The 19,410-nt window shown below is 40.1% G+C and overlaps 1 protein-coding gene across 15 annotated transcripts in view; it reads right to left on the bottom strand.

The window, feature by feature from the left end:
• The window catches only part of LOC146869506 (uncharacterized), a 146,781-nt gene that overhangs the window by 117,507 nt on the left and 9,864 nt on the right, over window positions 1-19,410 (bottom strand). For 8 of the 15 annotated variants that reach the window (XR_014960800.1, XR_014960790.1, XR_014960730.1 and 5 more), the window contains exon 5: window positions 15,434-15,519. The exons of 6 other annotated variants lie outside the window; for them this stretch is intronic. The gene's annotated coding sequence lies outside the window, so the exon portion shown is untranslated. Of the gene's footprint in view, window positions 1-1,238; window positions 4,332-15,433; window positions 15,520-19,410 lie in introns of those variants that run through there. One more of the 15 variants, XR_014960889.1, reaches the window with a different exon arrangement.

Below are 19,410 nucleotides of genomic sequence, written 5' to 3' on the forward strand. Positions count from 1 at the left end.
GGAGCGGAATCGGGTCCACTATCCCCCATATTCCGCTACCATACATGGCGCCAGTAAGTTACTCAAAACCAGTAAATTACTCATTTTGGTATTCACAGAAGGCACTTGCTCATTGAATACCAAAATGAGTAAGTGCCTTTTGTGAATACCAAAATGGTAGTAAGTTTAGGATTTTGTCTTAAGTTAGTTCTGTGAATCGGGCCCCTAAACCCAATATTATTAGCACTCATCTGTACGTACTTCAAACAGTAAATATACGCAGAAAATACCCTTTTAAACGTGCTCTAGAGCTTCTTTGATCTCTGGCTAATAATTAAAGTAAACAAAGGCAGAAAAGTACTGTTACAAATAAATACATGCGCTTTTGGTTAAAGCCCTATTTAGTATCATGTCTGGGCGTTTGCAGACTCTTAGAACAACAACAAATGAGGGTTATGTGTCTCTTGCTAAGGTGGCAACCCTAGTCCTGTCTGACTTAGATCCAGTAGCAGCTTGTATAGGGTGTGCTGCGGTGCGGGGGAGGGGCGTAGCAAACACGACAGAACGGAGGAACGTAATAATTACTTTCCTCCGTTCCGTCCAAAGTCCTTGTTTGCTACCTCCCACCCTGCCCCTCCCCCGCCCTGGCCGACTGCCCCGCAGCACCTCCTATACGAGCCGCTACTGCTTAGAACTGTAAATCAATTAGCCTAGAATACCAGGGAGTAACATCACAATGCTCTTGATAAAGCTACATATCAGATATTTGTTCCAGCATCATGACATTGTTTTTAATGGTTTTTATGTCTAGGAGGGTAGATATATTTAAAACATTTTATCAAAGCTAACATTAGACTTTATCTTAAGAATCTAGGGCTAGAGGTAGAAAGTTATTTTGTGGTCGCAAACGGCCCGATTTGCAGAATCAGGCCGTTTGCAAACACAAAAAGGCATTTTCACATGTACAAAGCCCCAACTGCACTTCAATAACCTGTTAGCGAATTGCAATTTGGGCTTGCAAATCTGTATTTGGAAGAGGCGGGTTTAAGGCATTTGCATTTTTATGTATGAATGTTTTGGTACCAAAATGTGGTTGCAAAATATTTGCGCTTTACCACCAACTCAAAGTTGGTGGTAATCTATTTGCCCTTCCCCGTTGCGAATGGCTGAAAACATATTTTTTAAGAGCAGGCAGTGGTCCCACTGCCTATTCTTAAAAAATGAAACTTAAACGTTTCCTTTTTTTCTTTTTTAACGCATCCCGTTTTCCTTTAAGGAAAATGGGCTGTGTTTACAAAAAAATGCTTTATATAAAAGCGATCACAGACATGGTGGCCTGCTGACGTCCGCAGGCCACTATTCCTCTGATGGCAGCGAATCATAGTGGGTCGCAATATGGGACTTACCTCCTTAATATTCATAGGGTAGGTCTATTTGCGACCCACTCGGTACAAAAGGGGGTGGTGATTGACGGAGCATCAGAACCAATCAAACACTCACACCCAGTCAACAGATCTGGGTTTGATCCATCACCGTTCTTTAGCCCACTCTGCCACCCCAGTTCAGACATGGCCATATGCAAATCAGTCTGACCCTGTGCCTCATGGGAACAGTCCAGCCCGAACTGCCAAGATATGCCTTCCCTGGACCGGAAACAAGCTTCCTAGGACCGGTTTCTGGCATTTCAGCCGTCTTCAGCCAGGCTTGCTTGAACCCAGTGGCAAAGACCCACTACTAATCACTATTTTAGAAATAGGGCTGGCTTGGCAAAGCTTCAAACACTAAATGCCTGTTGCCAACTAGTATGTTATCACGATTGGTTAAAGTGCCTATTCCTGAAATGGCAATACATCCTCTGAAGGGGCAATGCAGCAAGCATAAGTACAATTCACGCAGAAAATGGAAAGTCATTGCTTCTTATCCTTCCAGTGTGAATCAGCCCTTCACCCTTTCAGAGTTGATAAAAAATGAATCCTGACAAGTTGTGTGCCAGTAATGCCAAATATTTCATATGCGTCTGTGAAGTTGCCTAGTATTTCTCAAATATTAAAAGATAAGCAAAGCAACATTATCACTGTGCCCCAGCCTTCATCATCGGACTGTGAACTGAAGATTGAAAGAGATCAACGAATTTGCTGTTTATGTGCCATGTGCTGGCCATTCTTTGAACCTGGTGGGTATAAAAGCGGCTGAGTGCAGCTTGCAGGTTGTTTCTTTTTTTGACTTTGTTTAAAATTTGTACACTTTTTTTGCTGCTTCTACTCATCGTTGGGATGTGCTACTTCATTCTGTAGGCCCAGATCACAAGGTTGTAAAACGCTTGTCTGATACTCGATGGTCAGATCATGCAGATGCCCTCAATGCATTGTGTGGTGGCTATGAAAGACTTAAAGCTGCTCTTGATTCACTGACAAATGATCACATTCAGTCAAAAGATACAATGCATGATGCACTTAGTCTCCTTAAAAAAATGGACAAGCTGGAAACCATTTTCTTGACCATTCTCTGGAATGACATACTGATGCGTTTCAACGAAGCAAGCAAGACTGTAAAAAAAGAAGATGTTAACCTATCTGTTGCAGTCAACATTATCCAATCTTTGAAGTCTTATGTCCAAGAGTTGAGAGACCAATTTGATGACTATGAATACAAGGCAAAGGCAAAAGCTCCTGATACTCATTACAGAGATTTTGGAAAGCGTACAAAACAACGAAGCAGTAGACAAACTCGGTTTGAAGAACCCTCTAGTGACACCGTACTTGAAGGGCGGAACAAATTTAAAGTAGAAGCATACTTACAGATCATGAATGCTCTGATTGATGGTTTAACACGGCGAAGCGAAGCATATAGAGACCTAAATAATTGGTTTGGCTGCTTTATAGAATTAAAAAACATGAACACCAAAGAAATCGAAGGGTGGTGTGAAAAACTTGCCTCTTTGTACTATAAAGACCTGAACAAATCTGATCTCATCAAGGAATGCCAGCAGTTCAAACATTATCCTGTACACAAAAATGAAACAATTTCAATGACTTGTCTTTACAGGAAAATAAAAACTGATAAACTAGAGAACACTTTCCCTAACATTGAAATTGCACTGCGAATATTCTTGTCGATAATGGTCACAAACTGTAGTGGTGAAAGGTCCTTTTCAAAGTCGAAGCTCATAAAAAATGAGCTCTGTAATCGAATGCTACAAGCCAGACTCAATTCTCTGGCTCTGCTGAGTATTGAGTCAGAAATGCTCCAAGAAATAGAATTTGCTGATCTGGTTAATGAGTTTGCTGCTAGCAAATCCAGAAAGAGATGCATACTTTAAGTAGTGTCTTACAGGTGCCTAATATTGTACAGAGATGCTCCAAGGTTTGACTTAGAAGCTTTATTTTGCAGAAACACATAGTGACATTTTTGGTATTCATTGAATCTAAGTAAATATTCATAGAAACACATTTACTTTCCTTTTTCTAAAAATCATCTGCATTAAGATGTTTGACTTCTACAACCTAAACTGCACCTAAAATACCCCTAGATGCTCTAGAATCACAGCACATTGTGAACTTATAGCATTTGACATTATATGACAAGAAAAACTGACAAATGGGGAGAAGACCCAAGAACAAAATCACTTTGAATAATGTTCGCAAGAAAATACCAAAACCGTATTCTATGTGACAAACAGCATTGTCAAAATTCAAGCCAACAGCATAGAGTTCTTGTACTCAATCTTGCTTATTTCATCCTTCTCCAACTATACAACAACCAAAGAGGGCCTGACCATTCAGGAAAACAGCATGGATGCCTTGCAGGCATCTCCAAGACTGAGTAGACAAGGAAAATGGTAAATCATAAATAGGGTCCATCTGAGCATCATAAAAGTATTGTCAGCAGTTCACAAAAGCCTATAACGTTCTATGGTCTATAACTTTCTACTTATCATTGAAACTTAATTCAAGCCTTTGACACAGGCAGCAAACATTGCCTTCAACAAGACTTCCAAACCCAGCAGCATTTATGTTCAGTCCCTCAAAATTAAAATAGAACTCCTTAACACAATTACTGCACAGGTCAGGTGTAGGTAACAAGATTTGCAGAGATACAAGATGACGTCCAACAAGGATAATTGCTCAATCATGTTCCGTTTAACCTATGCACCATGATGTATATGATATCATCCAAACAACCACCTATTGCACAGAACACGCAGAAGAAGGTTGAACGCCAATGCTTTTCTGTATTTATTACTGTTTGCTGTCAGCCCATGCAATAAAGTTCGTCCCAGAATCAACATTGTTAAGGCCTGAAACAATTTGAATTTCACCAGTAAAATGTTAAAGGTGATGTTCTGAGCATGTCTGAGGAAAGAAAGAACCAATGTTAACAATAGAAAGAAGGTAAGAAGAACAGCACTGAAAATAGTAAATGCATAGAAAGTTCTATACCTCAGGCTGAAATGAATGAACAATAATATCATGGAATAATACATTGATTGAATCTAGACAGGTGGATACAGAATTTTGCTAGAAAATGGGACAACATCACTCTGGCCTACTTCAATAATGTTATATGTGATACTTAGAGTGACTGAGAGAGTGGTCTAGCACAACCAGAGGGCCCCACTGATCTTCATTTGTCTTCAGGTGTGGATTCAAGTAACATAATCACTATAAAATGTAATGTAAGTAATTACAGCTCATTTTTCTTCTTTCTTTTACTGTTTCATACATTTTGAAAGTATCATTAAATATTGCGTGACATAGCAAGGGTGTGAATGAACGTAAAATGGACAGTGAATTCAAAGCTATTGTGAACAGGGGCCCCCAAAATATGTTTGGCCCAGGGCCCCCAAAATCCTTAAAATGTCCCTGGTGTGACTGACTGATAAGCATGCACCAATACATAACATAGCTAACAGGACAAACAAACTAGGTATTTAAAAACAATATACATGTGGACACTGACAAATAAAATACCCTTGGGAAAACAATATATCCAACTCTTAACCATGAGTTGTGTCACATGTCAAAAAGACGATAAAGTCAATGCCAACATCAGTCGATGTGCACATGGAGCTCCTCATCCTCAATGAGTCCCCAGGGAGACTTGCTGGGAAAAAGAATATTATACTCTAACTCCACCAATCAAAGCTTCTTTTCTCTGTATCCACCTCATATACTCCTGGTGATCTTGTCAATTTCAAACAAATGACAAAAAATGAAGGTTTATCGCCCTGTACTGCTTCAGTACTCTCTTCTTCAACAGACAAATGGCTGTACACACATATCAGAAAACTACATGGACATAGTAAAACATATATGCAATAGTCACTGCTTCATGTATAAACTTATTGAAGGTATGTATTATGCCTCTTGGTAAACTATATGTCTTATAGTTGCCACTCCCCTTTCGTGCTTTACATATTCCTTGCCTGTAAAAGTCACATTGCTCTTTCAGCCAACCCTCCTTTCAACCTTGTGTACCAGTGTAACTGTACACTTGGATGTCTCTAATGGATCTTGACTTACGGTATGTTATCAAAGGATCGATTGGCACTTTGCCCCTGGGTACCCCCATTTTCATGATGACCGGTACTGGTGGTAACTAACTCTGACTGTCCCAGGGCTCTGCCTAATCAGGCCCGGGGCCAGTGCTATGCTGAGAAAACACTTAGAATCCAGTGAAAACACCTGCATTCTCTAGGGTACACTATGTGTTACAGTGCCCCTATGATTGGCATGAGCTCCCTATAAGGCCCTAGTACATAATAGGGCAGGGGGATTAAACTGCCTTTTAAGTCCCTAGTATATATTACGGCATGGAAGTTTAGAGGGCAGTAGCCTTTCTGCACTTGCATGTGTGCCCTGCTGAAGCCTGAGGTCAGTTTAAAAGCAGCTCAGTTTAAAAGCAGCCCTGTGTTGCATGACTGCTTTTGATGGAGTGCTATCTAATCAACCCTACTAATGTATGAATTACACGTGGGATTTGCATGGTTAAAATAATTTGTAAACTAATATACGTATGCATGCTAACACTAGAAAAATAGAATATTACATGGTATATGTTGCCTTTGTGATGTAATTGCACCAGATGACATCATTGGGTGAGTATAAACGCATTAAATGTCGCCAATATGCTAGATAATTACACACACATAGTGAGGGTTAAACATTTTATTCGTTATTTCCATGTTTTAATTACTTTTTGTGTTTGTTTTGCTTAAGTTGACCAATTTGGCCTATGACAAAATGGCCGACCCATGGACATGACGAAACAGCTACCATTCCACGAGGTTTCCGACTAAGTGCGCATGATCCAGGCTCCTGAACAAGTGGCCTCAAGATGACCCACACAGCCTGTACCACTGACAAGGTCGTGACTGGACTACTGCCAAGAGCTTTAACAATGGACAATCTTAGCAAAACCGGATGGATCATGTCTGACAGTGTGACATCATAGACTTTGGGAAACCGAAACGGACGATCTTAACCAACCAATCAGAAGAGCCTAAAACTGACTTTTGCTACATTTTATCATTAATTTCATTATAAAAAGACGGTAGAATAGTGAGTTGTGTCGCTCTTTTTCCTGTTTCCTGACGCTATGCTGATGGAGAGGACGATGACACTGCAGGACAGCTGTTTCCCTGAATCTTTGACAGACTAAATTGCTGCCCATTTTCCTGATGAACTGAGGACTCTTAGACTGATGGGCATTGATTGATGCGGACACGTTTATGGTCCAGACCAATCTTTGGGACTGTAGCGTGCTGCATGACGAATTGATTGACTTAAGAGGATGACTAATAGCCAGATTAGGTAACTATGATGTTCTGTGGATTGATTAAAAATTCTTTAAAACATTTGCATTTATTAGATAAAAATATTATTGATTATCAAGCAAATGTGTTGGGTTATTTATTATCATCTGAATATAAATGAAAAGGATTAGAATCACTTTTCCAAATTCAAGTAAATTGATCCATCGACTAAGTGGAAGGATATCTTGAGATTCAGGATTAAGTTGTGTTGGATTAAGGATATTTAGTGTATGTTTATGTAAATAGAATTTCATTAGATTATAAGATATTCTTTTCACGCCAGCGTTTGGAACATCTATCTCTCCTGTAAGAACAGAACAAACGAGTGTGTGAGTGTTGGTGTTATGGGCCCCACCAATGAATATATTGAGTGAAAGCGTTAGTATGGTATCTGGTTTGTGACGAAGGAAGGATAGGAAATTCCACGCTGAAGCAGTTTTTCTTGGTAGCAGGATGATGGTTTATATTGTTTTGATTTGGTGATTATTGCTTGTAAATAGCTTATTGATTATTGATTGTGGATAGGTATTGGAATATGTATTAACACTATGTTGAGTCGCGTCGAGTTCTATGTTGTTTGCACGACTTCTGGGATGTAGGAAGTCGGAAGTTTGTAACGGTTCTGTAGAAGTGCAGAGGTAAGTGCTGCTCTCGGGAAAGACGAAATTGTTGTTGCCCTGGAGGCACACGGGGAAAACGTGTGACGATTGAAGTTGCACGATGCATTATCTGGGTTCGATTCGGTAACATCGTCGTGTGTTGCCATTAGAGATATCTCCTGTATGAAAGAAGTATATGGTAGCAAAGGTCACCTGTGAAATTTTGGTCTTAGGTACCAGGGGTCCAGATGACACTCCGATAACGCTTATCACTAGAAAGATAATAGGTGCTCCCTAAGCATGATAGAAGGATATAGTAGAGGGAAGTGCTACTATTAATGAGTGTCATAATTCTGTAGTAGGACAGACTGTTCGCTGTTCTCGGGAAAGACAGAATTCTGTGTGAATGAACTACATTTTCTGTATGAAAGTGCGTGAATGAAATAGCATTCGGGTTAATCGTGAAACTCTGGTTTTATTTCTCAGGAGCATTGGGTCTCCAAATAGGTGTCTTAATTCTGGAGAAACGGTTAGCTAATGCTTGTTAGAAGGGTAAGGTAGAGGGATGTGCTACTTTAGCAACGGAAGTAGCGATTCCGTAGTAGGGCAGAGGTAAGCGCTGCTCCCAGGAAAGACAGAATTCTTGTGAGAAAGGTCATTAACTATCCTTGGTTAGCAAAGCGGACAATGGTGGCGTTTTTATGTCGTTACTAACAGATTTGTAAGTTAGAAAAAGCGAAAAGAGCTTATCGAGAAAATTTTGTAAAGGAGGGGTCAATAGAAGCCGGAGTAAGAGCAGTGGCTGCTGACATCAGAAAGACCGCGCTGGGATTGGCCAGTCAGCTAGAAACGTAAATGCTCCTGATTGGTGAGTTAGTGTGAGTCGCGCTAGGAGTGGAGAATTACAGAGTGACGTAGACGCTCCGGATTGGTGCGTTAGTGTGAGTCGCGCTAGGAGTGGAGGATTACAGAGTGACGTAAACACTCCGGATTGCTGCGTTAGTGTGAGTCGCGCTACGATTGGCTAAACTAACAGAATAGTTGTAAAGGAGAGACTAGTGATACACGAAAAGACAAAATGATGTATTACGATCCACCTCAAAAAGAGAAAAGGTCCTGGTTTGGAAAAATCAAGAAGTGGTTGAAAAAGGACAAACCGATTGTGACTAGGGAAGGACAGTTGCTTCCCCCAACGAAAACCCCTGCATCCTTTATGGTTGCGAAATACGGATATCACACTTGTATTTGGTTAGACAATTGGGTAAAATATACCAGGAGTGACGGAGTTTTAGCATTTCCAGAGCATGGTTAGTTTAATTTAGCGGTTTTGAGAAATTTGAGAGAAAGAATGATGAATCTAGAACCGAGACCTAGACCAACACAGTTTGAAGCACTGACAGAATGGGAAAATGAGATGCATGGCAGAGGAGTGGTGGAAGGTATAAATACATGTTTGGCAGATACGGGCATGATACTCATGATGAGCATATGAGAAGGTGGCGGAATGCGAGTATGACCGATGGGTTGTTTCCTGTAAGAATGGTTGAAGGAGTTGGAGGGAAAAAATGTACAGAAAAAAGACATAATTTAGAACCAAAGGGGTATGGAGTGAACGAACTAGAGGATGATGTTCTTGATGATATGTTTTATAAAAATCCACCTCCGTATCAACCAGAATCTGAAATGTTGACACCAAGTGCCCCAATGAGAGAAACTTTGCGAGTCATTAAGACAGAACAAGTACCTCAAGAATTAGGGGAAAGTAAAACAATGGGAGAAATAGAGAGAAAATCAGATGATAAAATGAGTAGTGAAAATTCAGCAGAGTTAGCAAAAACAACCTTGGAATTAACTGAAAAGATAAGAGAATTAACCAAAAATTTAGAAGCTGTAACTGTTCCAGTGACTATAGGCCCTGTAATGCCTATTTTTGACAAACAGAAGGATAGTGAACATTGTTTAATGGTTCCTTATAACAGTAATAAACAAATTGAAAAATCAAGGCAGAGCTCAAATGAGAATCAATGGAGACAGACAATGGGTACGATGGAGCCAAATGCCTCAAATAACCCCAAGTAGCAGAAAGCCCTACTGTGAAGATGGAATCAGTATTTGAAACCCAAAGGGACTTAGAACCAACTAATGTAGAGAAACCAGTAGGCCCATCTTCAGAAGAACTGAGCGAATGGTTGAGAAGTCTGCAGAGAAAAGACAAAGAATCACAATCAATAGATGTAGCCAAACTATGAATGGTATTGGAAGAGTTGGGAGAGCAACTATTCCCACAGAGAAGTTAAAAACTTACCAGGATGAGGAGTTGCTGTTTCTGTGTAAAAGCATAACTTGGAGAGCAAAAAGTCTCCATGAAAGATTAGAAGAAGTAGCAAATGAAATGGGTATAGACATTGAAAAGGTAAAGGCCCTACAGAAACCATATCAAATAGATTTCACTGAAAAGGATATTGAAATTTGAATACCACAGGACGAATGAGTCAGATTTAGGAAATAATTATCCTGCTGAGGAAATGGGGAGATGTGGACAAATGGAGAAGCAGATGGTATCGAAAACGAGATGATGCTTTAGACAAAACTTTTGCAGCTTTCCCTGTTAGAGAAAAGGAGAAGGTAGTAACAGAATGCCCTATGAGAGAAATTCCAGGAGGAGGATATGTACATGTCACATGGACTAGACAAGATATTTTGTCAATCACAAATGATTTCCCTCGACTACGTGAAAAACCCGTTGAGTGGTATAGGCAGGTGGACAGATTTGTAAAATTGTCCAAAGTATTTTGGATTGATCTAAACAGCCTGTTTGACATAATAGTACCAGCAGATTTATGGACGGAATGTGAACTTATGATAAATTGGACCACACAAGAATATCCTAGGGATCCAAAGACAGGAGCCCCAGACCCCGAGGTAATGAAGAAATACGAGCAGGTCATTGTCTTTTTGAAAAACAAAGTACCTCCTAAAGAAACAGATTGGGTAAAGATTGACAGAACTCATCAGGAAAGTAAGGAGTCGGTACATGCCTACTATGAGAGGTTGATTTTGGCCTTTAAACAATTTAGTGGTGATGAAAATTTGAGCGAAAAGGACTTGAGTCATTTTTTATATAGATTTGTATATGGTCTACGTCCAGAAATTATTGAGATGATCAAACAACATACTGTAGATTGGCAAATCAAGAAAATAGATGAAGTATTGACACATGCAAAATATTTCAATGATGATATTGAGGCCAAACAACGAAAGTTAAAAGAAAAAGCAATGTGGGCACAAGTAAAAGTGGCAGAGAGACAGGAAGCCCAGTTAGTGGAACAAGCGAATCACATAGGTCTCAAAAAGTTCATTCCTGGGAAAGGTAAGGGAAATTTTAACATAGAAGAAGCCAAAAAGAAATTCCCATGTCACAATTGCGGTAGGATAGGGCATTGGAAATCTGAGTGTAAATTTCCTCCTTGTACTAACAATGAAAATACGTCATTGAATCCACAGGTGCAGAATGAGGTGAGTGGTCAACCGCAGCGACAGCAGCAGGTTGTAACCCAACAGAATCAGGTGCCAAAACCACCTTTTCCACAGAGCAAAAGCTCCCAGAAATATAGTAATGAAACAGGATTCTACAATGAAGAACAGGTAACTAAGCTGCTGCGCGCTAACGCTGTTTCGCAGTATTGGCTACAACGCGATGCAAGCGATTCTGAAGAAGGTTATTGACGGTGCCGAAGGGAGGGAGAAGAGTGCGTACTTGGCGCAACTCTAGAAGTAGACCAGACAGGCCCATTTGTGGATGGAAAGATAAATAATGAAAATGTTACTTTCCTGGTAGATACTGGTGCTACTAGAGCAACTGTTAGGATGAAACGATTCAAGTAGTTGGTGTATCCAACAGACAGATTAAAACGTATCTGACAGAACCTGTAAAGGTTAGCATAGGGAAATTTTCTGAAATGCACCGCTTTGTTGTGTGCGATACCAGTCCTGTGAATTTGTTAGGAAGGTATTTATTGTACAAAATGAATTGCAGTATATTCTGTACTTCTGATGGTATAGCATTTGAGACCCCTTATGAAGATGTGTTGTATAAGATGACCATGGCAAACAGAGAAACAGAGGTTACTGAAGCCTATGCTGTAGTTAATCCTGATGACCTACCCAAAGAATTGAAACAAACTGTAAAGGCAGAAGTCTGGGACTTCACGGGAGAAGATGTGGGACTAATGAGAAATGTAGACCCAGTAAAAATAACAGTAAAAGAGGGAATAAATTATCCGAATATTCCACAATATAAATTGACACCTGAGATAATTGAAGGAGTTACCCCTATACTTTAGAAAATGATAAAACAAGGTATTTTAAGGGAAATAATGAGTAGTCCTTGTAATTCCCCAATTATGGGACTGAAAAAACCAAATGGCAAGTTCAGGAAAGTACAGGATTTGAGAAAAATAAATAAAATTGTTGTGCCATGTTGTCCCATTGTACCGAATCCATCTGTGATTCTGTATCAGATTCCCCATGACGCAGAATGGTATACAGTAATTGATTTATGCCATGCTTTCTTTTCCATTCCATTGCACCATGACAGCCAGCAGATTTTTGCATTTCGTTTTGGCGAGCGTATTTTGGCATGGAGTTAAATTCCACAGGGGTATACAGAAAGCCCCTCAATCTTTAATCAGATACTGAAGAAATCTTTAGAAAGTTTAGAGATGCCCGAGAATTCAGTGTTAGTACAATATATCGACGACCTACTTGTGGCGCCGAAGACTCGCGAGGCCTGTGTAACGGACACTATAACATTGTTGAATCATCTGGCTGATGAAGGACTTAAGGTGTCACCATCAAAATTACAATTTTGTAAGAAAGAAGTACATTACTTAGGCCATAACCTCGAAAAAGGCCTGAGGAAAAAAACAATGGACAGAATCAGGATAATAAAAGGAATGAGAGCCCCTATGACACAAAGAGAGGTAAGGATGTTTCTTGGAATGGTTGGATATTGTCGTCAATGGATATGTAATTTTTCCCTAATCGCCAGCATTGGGAATGACGGACTATGAGAAGGAGTTTGAGTTGTATTGCAGTGAGAGGAATGGATGTGCACTTTCTGTATTAATTCAGAAACATGGAAAACTAAGAAGGCCAATTGCATACTTTTCAGCAATATTAGACCCAGTAGCTGTAGCTTTACCTGGGTGCTTGAAAGCAGTACCTGCTACCTGTCGAAGCCTGGAACAAAGTGAAGGGATTGTGATGGGATATCCTGTGAAAGTGTTTGTACCTCATGATGTGGCAATCCTTTTAACAAGGAGTCGCACTCAATACATGACACATAGTCGGCTGACTAAATATGAGAAAGTCATATTAGGTGCAACAAATGTGAGCCTTGAGAGGTGCTTGAATGTGAATCCTTCAACATTATTGCCTGATGCTAAGAAAGTGGAAGTCGGAGATGAAGCAGATCATGATTGTCTGGATGTACTAGATTTCTGTACCAAGCCACGTCCAGATATAAAAGATGTACCATTGTCAGAAAGTGATTTTGTGATGTTTGTAGATGGTTCTTGCTTGAGAACAGATGATGGAATGTTGAGTGCAGCATATGCAGAATGCACGGTTGCAGCAGTAATGGAAGCATCCTATCTGAAAGGAGTGAAATCAGCCCAAGTAGCTGAACTTGTTGCTTTGACTAGAGCATGTAAGATGGAAAGGTGTGAGAGTGACTGTGATCACTGACAGCCAGTATGGTTTTGGTGTTGTGCACGACTTTGGCCAAATATGGTTACAGAGAGGATTTCTGACATCAAGTGGAATGCCCATTAAGAATGCTGAAGTGGTTGGAAAATTGCTCGAGGCGATACAGCTGCCTAAGCAATTGGCTGTTGTGAAGTGTGCTGCACATAATCAGTCTGGCGATTACATACGCTAACGATATGGCTCAATACTGTGCACGAAATCAGAATTCAATCAATAGGGTAAAGGAAAAGGAAGTGACTTCTTGCTCCATACTGTTTACTAACATTGTGGGTACCTGGGAGGAAGTGAGACAAGTACAGGAAGAAGCAGGAGATGAGGAAATGAAACAGTGGGTAAAAGCAGGATGTGCACCATGAGAGAAGGATCATGTATGGGTCTATCGGGATGGAAGACCAGTTATGCCTGATAGCATGATGTCTGCCATGGCACGGATGTATCATGGACAGGGACATATAGGGAGAGATGCCATGATAAGGTCGTTTAAACAGACCTGGTACAATGCAAAATTTAGACTTGTAGCAGAAAGTCTATGTCAGAGATGTCTCATATGTCAGCAATATAACCAAGGAAGAAAGACAGTGGTGAGTCTAGGAACAATAGGTCAAGAAGGAGGACCTTTTACCAGAATGCAAGTAGACTTCATTGAAATGCCTCCTTGTAACAGGTTGAGGTATGTTCTAGTTATGGTCTGTTTGTTTTCAAGATGGGTAGAAGCTTACCCAATGGGAAGAAATGATGGAATCACAGTGGCAAAATAGCTTTTGAGGGAATTTATTCCCAGATTCGGGTTCCCAGTAAAAATTGAATCAGATCGAGGAGGACATTTTCAGAACGAGATCATAAAACTGATTTGTGAAGCATCAGGTGTACAGCAAAAACTACATTGTGCCTATCGCCCAGAAGCTTCTGGTGTGGTGGAACAAATGAATGCTACTATCAAAAACAGGATAGGGAAAATGTGTTTAGCCACGGGTATGAAATGGCCTGATGTCATCGCCTCTATTATTCATGACAATTAGATCAATTCCAGACAGAACCACAGGGCTGTGCCCCCATGAAATTATCATGGGAAGAGCCATGCCCCACGTGTTCATACCAGTCAACAAGCTGTTGCCTATAATTGATGACATGGTGTTGGATTACTGTAAAAGTCTGGCTGACGCAGTTCATTCTGTGTTTCATCAGGTTGGAGCGGATGCCACCACCCTTGAAAAGAAGCAAGCTCATGACCTGAGCCCAGGAGACTAGGTAAGTATCAAAGTACACAGAAGAAGAAACTGTTTGGTTCCAAGGTGGGGAAAACCACGACAAGTGATTTTGACTACAACTACAGCTGTAAAGTGTGCTGGAATCAAAAACTGGATTCATGCAAGTAACACGTTGAGAATCCGAAATCCAGTGGATAGCACAGAAAAGGAATATTTTGACGAGACAGAATCAAGTACTGAATCAGACGAAGAAGAGACAAGAACAAAAGAAAACCCTGATAGGGGGTAATTGGAGATAGATCAAACAGTCGTCCCGAGAAGTGTTTCCTTGAAAAGAAGATTGCAAATTTCTGATACCAGCTCAGACTCAGAGACTGAACAAGCAACTTTACATTCGAGAAAAGAAAAAGACAGATAAAAGACAATTAAAGAAGCTGTGGATAGAGAAATTCCAGATGAAAAATTGAGAGAAATTCCACCTGAAGTAACGAAATTAGATGGGCAGGTACTAGATACAGAGAGAGAGGAGAAGATTCTTGCGGAAGACCCCCGAGGAGGTGTAGGGAATTCCAACATCCAGTTAGAGAAAGGGCCAAGTAGCCAGCAGGAAGATTGTGCGCAAGAAACCCGAGGAGGGACAGAAGTAGGGAGAACGAAAGAAGTAAAAGAGAGAAAAGAGGTTGGAAGGAAAAAGCAAGTTGAAACAGAGTCGGAAGAAAGTGAAGACGAAATACCAGAAGGTAGAGTCTTAAGAAAGAGAGCTTGGAAGACTGAAAAGAATGATAAAGGAAATAAACTGAAAAGATCAGCAAAAGATGAAGTTTGGCAGAATAAGATAAAGAAGTTGAGATACCGACTAACAAAAGTAAAATCACCAAGAGCTGAACAGGTGAATGAAATAACGAGTCAAGAAAAATCAAAAGACGAAGAAACAGTTGTAACTGAGGAAAGCAAAAGAACGAGGAAGCTTAACCAGAAGTATAAGTCGCCAGAATGGACATATGTAGCCCTGCCTGAAATTAAAGAAGAGGCAGATAGCCAAGAAAATCCAGAGGTGACTATACCTGAAGTGGTTGAGGAAGACGAAGAATCGGAAATCCTGAGAGTTATCTTATCCGATATTGGAGAAGAGACGGATGTTCAGGAAATCCTATATATAGAAAAAGTAGATGTATATTTTTGAAACGATGGTGTAAAATGTGTTGTTGTTGTACAGGATTACTAATGCTTCTATGGAGTATATTAACATTGATGATTACATTTAAGGTTAGCTTTGACACAATAGGAGAACATAGTGAAAACAAGACTAATATAGAGCAGATTCAAAAGATAGCTCACACTAGAATAGATAAAATTTATATGCATAAAGACAGATCAATAACTGATTTTTCTAACAATGTATTTTCGAAATTACTGTATGAATATGTAAACAAAATGGACATGAGGGACTGCTACGTCTGTATGCAGTTAACTGCATCTGTTTCGGAGGGAGTGACTTATCACCACCTTCCTGTAACTTATGCAATAACATTTAGTGTAATAGCTAGTTTATTTTATCGAACAGGGAAGTTAGAATATTATTTTTCAGATATAGATAACATATTTTCACAAGTACCGTCAATTAACAAACTAAATAGGGTAAGACCTGCAAAGGTATTAGGTGAATTTTTCTTAGAAACTAAAGAATTAACATTACAATATATATATAGAAATAATTTGACTTGCAGTTTAAAGAAAGGACTTTTTTAGATATGGTTGAAGAAAGAAGACTGAAAATGCAAAGGAAGGTCTCTGAAGGAAAGACAGAAAAGACAATTTGGGATGTAGATATGGAAAAACACTTGAAGGAAGAAGCTAGTCCAACTATGGCTTTAGATTGGCCTCAGAAAGGAAATTTGTGTATTAGGAGGAATAAGACTGCATATGACAATTACTTTGTAGGTAACAGTGAGTGCCATGATACATACCGAATCATGGGTGGATGGGGATTTAAAGGAGGAAATGATCCAGTTTTTCCAGGATTATATTTTATCGGTGGGAACAGGGCGTATTATCGTTTGCCAGACCATTGGTATGGCACATGTTATGTAGGCCTGGTTTTCCCAAAGATCTTTCACATGGAAAGAGGAGAAGATGGTGTACATACTTTAGGTAGTTATTTAGCACGTAGAAAGAGAGAATCTTGGTCAGAAATTGTAGGTGATATCTTTGGAGCATTGATACCAGCAGTGGGAATATCTCTGAATGCAAATAAAATTAGAAAACTGTCAACAGTAGTGGATCGCTTGTCAACAAGCACCGCTGGAGGATTTTTATTGGTAAATACTGAAATGGTTGCCATGCGTGCCATGGTAATGCAAAATCGACTTGCCCTTGATGTTTTATTGGCAAAAGAGGGTGGAGTCTGTGGAATGTTGAAAGTCCAACATTGTTGTGCTTACATACCAGGCGAAAGTAAAGATTTGAAACTTTATATTAAAAATAACACTGATTTGCATGACGAAATTGCACCACTGGAGGTTGAAGGTGTTTGGGAAAAGATTATTAAGAAAATATTTTCTATTAAAGATTTCTTAGTAAATTTAGGTAGTACCTTGATAGGTAAAATCTTATTTCCATTAACATGTGTGATTTTCTTAGTATTAATATTAAAATTAGGACTTTTTGTGTTTGTTTTGCTTAATTTGACCAATTTGGCCTATGACAAAATGGCCGACCCATGGACATGACGAAACAGCTACCATTCCACGAGGTTTCCAACTAAGTGCGCATGCTCCAGGCTCCTGAACAAGTGGCCTCAAGATGACCCACACAGCATGTACCACTGACAAGGTCGTGACTGGACTTCTGCCAAGAGCTTTAACAATGGACAATCTTAGCAAAACCGGATGGATCATGTCTGACAGTGTGACATCATAGACTTTAGGAAACCGAAACGGACGATCTTAACCAACCAATCAGAAGTGCCTAAAACTGACTTTGGCTACATTTTATCATTAATTTCATTATAAAAAGACGGTAGAATAGTGAGTTGTGTAGCTCTTTTTCCTGTTTCCTGACGTTATGCTGACGGAGAGGACGGTGACACTGCAGGACAGCTGTTTCCCTGAATCTTTGACAGACTAAATTGCTGCCCATTTTCCTGATGAAATGAGGACTCTTAGACTGATGGGTATTGATTGATGCGGACACGTTTATGGTCCAGACCAATCTTTGGGACTGTAGCGTGCTGCATGACGAATTGATTGACTTAAGAGGGCGACTAATAGCCAGATTAGGTAACTATGATGTTCTGTGGATTGATTAAAAATTCTTACTAAAAGTTTGCATTTATTAGATAAAAATATTATTGATTAACAAGCAAATGTGTTGGGTTATTTATTATCATCTGAATATAAATGAAAAGGATTAGAATCACTTTTCCAAATTCAACTAAATTGATCCATCGACTAAGTGGAAGGAATATCTTGAGATTCAGGATTAAAATGTGTTGGATTAAGGATATTTAGTGTATGTTTATGTAAATAGAATTTCATTAGATTATAAGATATTCTTTTAATGCCAGCGTTTGGAACATCTATCTCTCCTGTAAGAACAGAACAAATGAGAGTGTGTGAGTGTTGGTGTTATGGGCCCCACCAATGAATGTATTGAGTGAAAGCGTTAGTATGGTATCTGGTTTGTGACGAAGGGAGGATAGGAAATTCCACGCTGGAGCACTTTTACCCTGTCACCACCTCAATTACTCACCTGGCCAACTACTGTGGCCCCAGTAGAGTGTAGCCCACTGATGCCTTCACCCGTAACATTACCCTTTGAGGTTGCCCCCGCAGCTGAAATTGTAGCGCCAAGTTTACAGGGACATGGCAGACCCTACTACTCTCTATGAATAATACTGAGGTAACTAGGGTGAACATGGTATCATGGAATGTGGCAACTTTAGCCTCCAAAATGGTTAACCCACATTGGCTAAATGAGTGGCAATCCATGCAGATAGTATTATTCCAGGAAACTTGGGCAAAAGACCCTCCCTTTTTTATGGGGTTTTTCACCTTCCACTCTCCAGCCATTCCCTCAGACAAATGCTTTAGTGTTTGGAGATCGAGAAATTGTACAAAGAGAAAAAAGGGGGCAATGTGAATCTTATAAGGGCAGGGGATTTTAATATTCACCTTTGTAAGATTAATGGGACCAGGGCATGTGGAGATAGTAGGCCCACCTCCATCATGGAAACAGAGCGTAATTGTGCCAATTTATAAAAAAAGGGGATAGGGGATCTGCTAAGAATTACCGCCCTATACCTCTCCTAGATACCACTGCCAAACTAATGGGGAGGGCCCTCCTGGCCAGATTGGAGGATTGGGCAGAAACGCATAACATAATTATGAAGGTACAATATGGGTTCCGCAGAGGTATGGGGACAGTCGACCAGTGCCTAAACCTCTCCCTAACGATAGGGAAGTACACTAAGGCTAAAAACGGGAAGCTATACATGGCCTTCTTGGACTTAACATCAGCCTTTGGTTGTGTTTCACATTCTAGGCTGTGGTCCTTGATGAAGGGTATGGGCATTGACCCGGCGATTATTGGATTCAGCTGTATGCCAACACCACTGCTTGTGTAAGGTATGGCAGGAAGGGGGAGTGCACTCGTCATTTAAAATAGAAAAGGGAGTCAGACAGGGGTGTGTGCTCACCCCGTTTCTCTTTTAAATCAATACAAACAGAGTCAAGTCCTCCCTGTCTGCTCTCTCATTGGACATGCCCCAATTCGATCAAACTCCCCTCCTGATCTTGGCGTACACCAATGACACGTTACTGATGGCTACATCGGGGTTGGCCTTACAAAAATTAATCAAAACTTATGCCAGCTTCATGGCCTCCCTTGATCTAAAAGTCAATGAATCCAAATTATTTATATTTGTGGCCGGAGAGACTAGAGCTGAGAAACATCCCCACTTTCAGCTGGCAGGTAAGGAAATTGAGGTGGTTGACTCCTTTTCATATCTTGGAGTGCTCTTTGATAAGGATCACATGTGGTC

This window comes from Triturus cristatus, chromosome 1_1 (genome assembly GCF_964204655.1).
Source record: "Triturus cristatus chromosome 1_1, aTriCri1.1, whole genome shotgun sequence".
Classification (NCBI taxonomy): Eukaryota; Metazoa; Chordata; class Amphibia; order Caudata; family Salamandridae; genus Triturus; species Triturus cristatus.